Raw genomic sequence first — 6,799 nt, forward strand, 5'->3', positions numbered from 1 at the left:
ATCACATCCTCAGGCAGGGCTCCCAAACTATCCTAGCCGAGAATGCTAAACTTGCTTTAATCTTCTGGGCTTAGCTCCCAGCACTATTCACAATGCAAGCACAACAAAGCCCCTTTACTGGAATCCATCCACAGACAGCTCCTTTCACATTCTCTTTGCTGCCTTCAGGCTCTTGACTCTGCTAGTCAAGCTCCCAATGCTTGAGGCCCCATACCCTACGCTCTCCAAGGGCCTCACTAGTACTTGGGCTTACATCTTTGCTCAAGTTCCAGCACTCCCTCCTGGAGTGAAAATAAAAAGAGAGCCTGAGCAGCGAGCTAATGGCAGCTCAGCTTTTTATACTTCTTTGCACTACAGTGACACCTACTGGCCAAATCTGGAATCTGCCAGTGCACTCTGCACAGGGACCAAGGACTCACTCCCTCTCCCTTATTCAATTTAGGTTCAAGACATAGCTGGATATTTGTAGCAGGGTAACCCTTGCTCGTTTATTTGCAGATGCAACGTTTTGGGGCATACCCCTTTGTCTACTTCTCTGTCTGTTGTGGAGGCTGCCATTACCTCCTTCATCGAGCACCAGTTTTCGCAAAATTCGGACGGCCAGGGTGTGCGAGGTGACTCTTCTTGTTTTCCCAGTCAACACTTAGCTGGCCACACCAGGGCATTTCCAAACATGTGGGATTTTCAGACCATACAAATCAAATAGTATTGTAAATAAATGTTTTTGCTGGTAAAAAGATCAAAAGTACATAATATATAACCTAGTGCAGATCCACTTCAAGATACTTTCATTGATGCATAAAATGATTGCACAAAATTAGATTTTCAGTTACACCATATGGCCATATAAATGAAGTGTCTCATACAATGTAATGACCAGTTAATTAAGGCGATTAAACAATATTTATTTGTATACTGTATTTGCAAATGTATAGCTTTCTGTTGTGAATTACTTGAGAGCAAAAAAAAGTAAAATTAATGTTTTTATGCTGAGCAGTTTGAGAGTTAAATCATAAATTTTTAGATTTATAATCTTTAGTTATCAAATTATAGTAATTGTAAGATAATTATAAACAATATATGCAAGGATTTCTGTTAGTCTAAGACTTATGGCTGCCATTTCTATACCATTGTGAGTCATCAGGAACATTAAGGAAGCTAGCTTTGTCATGTATATGGTTATTAAATTGTATTACTCTTCATCTAGTTATGTTACAAAGATATATTGTTTTAATATTTTGGTGCTTACATTTTCATTAGCAAAATGGTTTGTTTTTCTCACTAAATTTGGTGCATTTACACTTGAGAATAATATATATAATCCTGTGTTATTATTTTCTTTAGCGAAATTGATTTTCCAAATTGTTTTTAATCACATGAATTTGGTTGGTGCAAACTAGGTAATAATGAATAAATGCGATAAATAACTTGCACCACCCACATCCTCACATCTACACGATTACATAAAAGGGAGGTATGCAGGACTATAATAGAATGAGAAAACTGAAGAAAAGAAAGAAAATCCATTATACCCCCCACACATACACACACGCTGTTGGTAAGGTAGTCAAAAAACCAAAAGCTGTGTGTGGCCTACATATGTCACATGTGTCACAGAGCAAAAGTTACTAATAAAAAGTTACTGTCATGGTAAGATAGAAATCTTTAAAACAAAAAAGCTCATTTATGGGCACAACTGCAGTCAAGGCCATGCAGTCATTGTGCCAACTGAAGTCTTCCCCTTTAGTGTGGGACACGTAAAGAACAAGTGGGGTTGTTATTCCATGTTTTGGAGCTTTTCTAAATTGACTCAGTTTTGGAAAGGGGTGAAGAGTATTTCTTATAGAGCCAATGGTAGCAAAAAGGGAATGTTGTGCTCGCCACTAATTTATAAACAATTAAGCAGGGGTACAAGGCTGCTGTGACCATTTTGATGAATTCCTGTTTTTTGTTAGTGATACCACTGATTTGCAGTGTTTTGGGTTTTTTTTGCTTTTATCCCTCTTTGGGCAGGGTTTTGTCATCTAGGAACAAAAGGCAAGTGGTCCTCTGTATTTAGCCTGTTATGAATATTTTAAGGACATTGAGACATTTAGGGGGTTATGTAATAAAAGGCACTCATTTTGCCCATGGGCAGTAACCTATAGCAGCAAATCAACAGGTAGCCTTTACTGGTCACCTGTTTAAAAGCAAACATCTTATTTTTTGTTATGGGTTACTGCTCCTGGGCAAACTTAGTGCCTTTTATTACATTTGGGAGTTTGTGTCTTAAGCTACTAAAACATACCCTCTCCGTTAAAAAAACAGGCATTGTTTGTCCATATTTTGAAACATATTCAAACTGGCCAACTACAGAACATTATCCCTTGTCTGGGCAGCCCTACACTCATTTTCATCTGATTCATTATGAATCCTACTGCTTCGTTTTACATTTTACACAGGGAATAATATTTACCTGCAAATTGCTTGCTTTCAAGGTTTTTTTTTTTTTTATATTTAATTTATTTATTCAATTTTTTTTGAAATGACAAAAAATATAAGACAAAACAAATAAATACAAAGTAAAATAAGTATCATCTCCTTGCATATTCATCACAACTTCAATAAATTCATTTTACTTTATACATAAATCAATAAATACATAAAGAAGAAGAAAAAAAAAAAAAAAAAAAAAAAAAAAGGGAATAGATACACAAGTTTTTATTATTATTCCCCCCTTCTTAATTGATCATCATTTCCTAGGAAATCGCACCAAAGTTCCCATAGTTTATGGTGTTTATTCATTTTCCCCCTTTTTTTTGCTATTATTTCTTCTATGCCTCGTATTTCTTCAATTTCCTTAATCCATGATATTTTATTTATTGATAATTTTGTTTTCCATTTATGAGGTATCATGTTCCTTGCCACAGCTATTATTAATTTAATTACTGGGTCGGTGATAGTTTTTTTCTCTTTATAATCATAAAGCAGTATAATTTGTGTTATATCTGTATCTGATATATGGGTTCCCATTTTATCTATTACAGATCGGACATAATCCCAAAATGGTCTAATCACCTCACATTCCAGCCATAGATGGATATATGTTCCCTTCTCTTTTCCACATCTCCAGCATGTCTCAGGCATTCCATACATGTTATGCAATTTAGTCGGTGTATAATACCATCTAGATATCAACTTATAACTAAATTCTTGCAGTTTTGTATCCTTAGATATCTCTATATTAGCTTTGCAAATAAAATTCCACTCCTGATCTGATAGGGATATGTTTAGTTCCTCCTCCCATTTTTTAAAGAAACATGGTTTGCTTAATGATCCTTTAATTAACTCCCTGTAAGTTCTCGATAGGCTATGTTGTATTTTCTCTCCTCTGTCTATAAATTTCTCAAACCAAGTTAAGGGTCTCCTAATATCTTTCAATCCCAAGGAGCAGATAAAGTGTCTTATCTGGTTTAATACCCAGTCTGTTCTTGGGTGGTATCCATATTTTGCTATTAAGTTTCCTGTTGTGATTATTCCATCTTTCTCAAGAAAATCTTTTATTCTCAATATTTTACCTTCCTTTTCTTCCCATTTTTTCAGTAATCTATCTTCTTGACCCGGAACAAAGATGGGATTATCACATATTGGACTCATAATAGATGGGTAGGTGATTATGTTTAATTTTCTATTTATCCTTCCCCATACCTTTAAAGTTGGTGCAACTGTAAGTTCTTTTTTATCTGTTTTTACATCTAATTTTATGTTGGATCCAAAGACGGCTCCTAATAATATACCCTCATCTCCTCTTTCAGCATTGAACCATGGTGATGAATCATCCTCTAAGGCCCAGTTTAACACCCTTGACACATGTACTGCTTCATAGTAAGTATAAAGACATGGGAAGCTCACCCCTCCTTCTTTTTTTTTCCGGATCAGATTCGCGTATGATACCCTTGGTGGTTTGTCTCTCCAGACATATCTCATCAAAATACTTTTCATTTTTGAGAAAAATCCTTTTGGTAAATATATCGGTAAAGCCTGGAATATATACAGTATCTGAGGGAGTATCATCATTTTAATAATATTCATTCTTCCAAACCATGAAATATTAATGTTTTTATATCTAACCAATTCTCTTTCTATTATTTGGAATAATGGGACATAATTTCTGATGTATAATTGGTTTACTTGAGAAGTAATATAGATTCCCAGGTATTTGATTTCCTTAGTTGACCATTTTAAGAGAAATTTTTTTTCCAGTTGCTCTGCCTCTTCTTTTTTCAGGTTTAAGTTTAATATTTCAGATTTTTTATAGTTAATTTTGAAATTTGTAAACGTTTTATATCTCTCTAATAGTTTCATTATATGTGGAATTGTTATTTTGGGTTCAGATACATAAAATAATAAATCGTCAGCAAATGCTGCTACTTTATGTTGTGTTCCCCTAATTTTAACTCCCTTTATATCTTCTTCTTCTCTAATTGCATTAAGTAGGGTTTCAATACATAGGACAAATAATATAGGAGATAGGGGGCATCCCTGTCTAGTGCCGTTCCTTATATTAATTTTTTCGGATAAAGTACCGTTAATCTTTACCTTTGCATTTGGGGTTATATATAATGACATTATTTTGCTCACTAACTTATCTCCAAATCCCATATACCATAATACTTTTTCCATGAAATCCCAGGATAGTCTATCGAACGCTTTTTCTGCATCCATTGATATTATTACTGCTTCTTGATTTCTTTTTTGTATTGTCTTAATCAAATTTAATGTTCTAATTATATTATTTTTCCCTTCTCTCTTAGGTACAAATCCGCATTGGTCTTTTTGTATTAACATTGGTAAGTATTTTTGTAATCTGTCTGCTATAAGTTTGGCAAATATTTTTTGGTCCAGGTTAATTAAGGAGATGGGTCTATAACTAGCACAGTCCGTCGGGTCCTTCCCTTCTTTATATATAACCGTAATATGTGCTTCTTGTGATTGGCTTGGAATATTGCTTTTTCTATTTTGTTCATTATATAATTCTAAAAGTGTTGTAAGTAGCTCGTTCTGAAATTTTTTGTAATACAGGGCGGTTAGTCCATCCGGGCCTGGGCTTTTCCCTACAGTGAGTTCTCGAATTATTTTTCTAAGTTCATTTTCCGTAAATGGTAATTCTAAATTTTCCATTACCTCTGTAGGGATTCTCGGGATTTTAAGTGTTTGCAGAAAGTTAATCATATCGATTTTGGTTTTTTGCTCATCTTCTTTGGATTTTCTTTTTTGATCGTTTAAGTTATAGAGTTTATTATAATATTCTTGGAAACTTCTAGCTATTTCTTTTGTTGTGAAGACCATATTATTTTCTTCATTTTTCATTTTGTGTATAAACGTCTTTTTATATTGTGTTTTTAATTTATTAGCTAAAAATTTTCCACATTTATTACCATATTCATAAATTTCCATCTTAGATTTAAAGAAGATCTTAGATGTTTTTATATCTAATAATGATTTTAGTTCTTTTCTTTTAATTATTAATTGAGTCATTATATATTCATTTCCTGTATTTTTATGAGTTTGTTCCAAACTTATTATTTCTTCCCAAGTCTTTTTAATTTTTTCCTGTTTTTCTTTTTTATTATGGGCTCCCATAGCAATTAGTATTCCTCTTATAACGCATTTGTGTGTCTCCCAGCGTATATGTGGAGATGTATCTGTACTCTTATTTTCTTCAAAAAAATCCGTTATCGCTTTTTTAATTTTATCTTTATATTTTATATCTTGTATTAAACTTTCATTTAGCACCCAGTTAAAGCATTGTTTTAATGTATTTGGGAGCTCTATAATGATACTAATTGGGCAATGGTCTGATTGAAAGCTTGTTTCTATTTTACTCTTTTTGACAATCTGTAACCATCTATGTTGGATGAAAAAATAATCAATTCTAGAGTATTTCTTATGCATTGCTGAATAGTGCGTGTAGTCTCTTTCTGATGAGTGCATACATCTCCATATATCCGCCAGTTCTTCTCCCAGTAACATCTGGTTTATCTTTCTTAATACAGAATGGTTAATGTGTGTCTTCCCTGTGGAGCTATCCAAAATTGGATTTAAGGGTACGTTGAAGTCACCTCCTACTATGACCATTCCTTCATGATAATCTTCAAGTTTCCTTATAATTTCTCTTAATATCTTATGTTGTTTCGTATTCGGCAGGTATATGTTACACAATGTTACTGTAATACCATACAATTCCCCCTTCACAATTAAGCATCTACCATCTTCTCTTTTGTATTCTCCTTTCACTGTAAACGGTGTGTTTTTATGAAGCATAATTAATACCCCTTTTGTCTTATTTTCCGTATTATTAGCCATAAAAATCTTATCATAAAATCTGTGGTTTAGTATTGGTGTTTTCCCTTCTTTAAAATGGGTTTCTTGGCAAAAAACAATATTAGCCCCTAGGTCGTTACAATGTTTCATTATCTGTGATCTCTTTACCGGTTCATTAAACCCATTAACATTTATCGATATTAATTTGCATTCCATAAAAAAAAGATATAAAACACGAAAATGATGCAAACAAAGTAATAATCATATCCCAATAGTGACCACACGGTGTACATACATTGCTTATTCATAGATTATATGTGATTAACATATTGTAAAGCAGCTTTATGTAATAATCGACATATTTGATAAATTTCACCCAAGGGCAGTGTGTAACAAATATTGCCTGCAAAAAGTGGGGGGTCGAAAGGCACAAACAAAAAAAAAAAAAAAAAAAAAGAAAAAGTTAAGAATTGTACATACATCAAGAAAGCCACTT

The 6,799-nt window shown here is 33.3% G+C and overlaps 1 long non-coding RNA gene across 2 annotated transcripts; it reads left to right on the plus strand.

Annotated features, from left to right (window-relative positions):
- The first annotated feature begins 3,581 nt into the window (after nt 1-3,581).
- LOC121395260 lies at nt 3,582-6,536 on the plus strand. 2 transcript variants are annotated; one of them, XR_005962365.1, is made up of 4 exons: nt 3,582-3,645; nt 3,795-3,864; nt 4,794-4,829; nt 6,036-6,536. It is a non-coding gene; the product is annotated as an uncharacterized LOC121395260 (long non-coding RNA). The 2 variants fall into 2 exon arrangements; XR_005962366.1 differs by lacking the exon at nt 6,036-6,536 and adding an exon at nt 5,062-5,093.
- The last annotated feature ends 263 nt before the right edge of the window (nt 6,537-6,799 follow it).

Source organism: Xenopus laevis, chromosome 6S (genome assembly GCF_017654675.1).
Source record: "Xenopus laevis strain J_2021 chromosome 6S, Xenopus_laevis_v10.1, whole genome shotgun sequence".
Lineage (NCBI taxonomy): Eukaryota > Metazoa > Chordata > Amphibia > Anura > Pipidae > Xenopus > Xenopus laevis.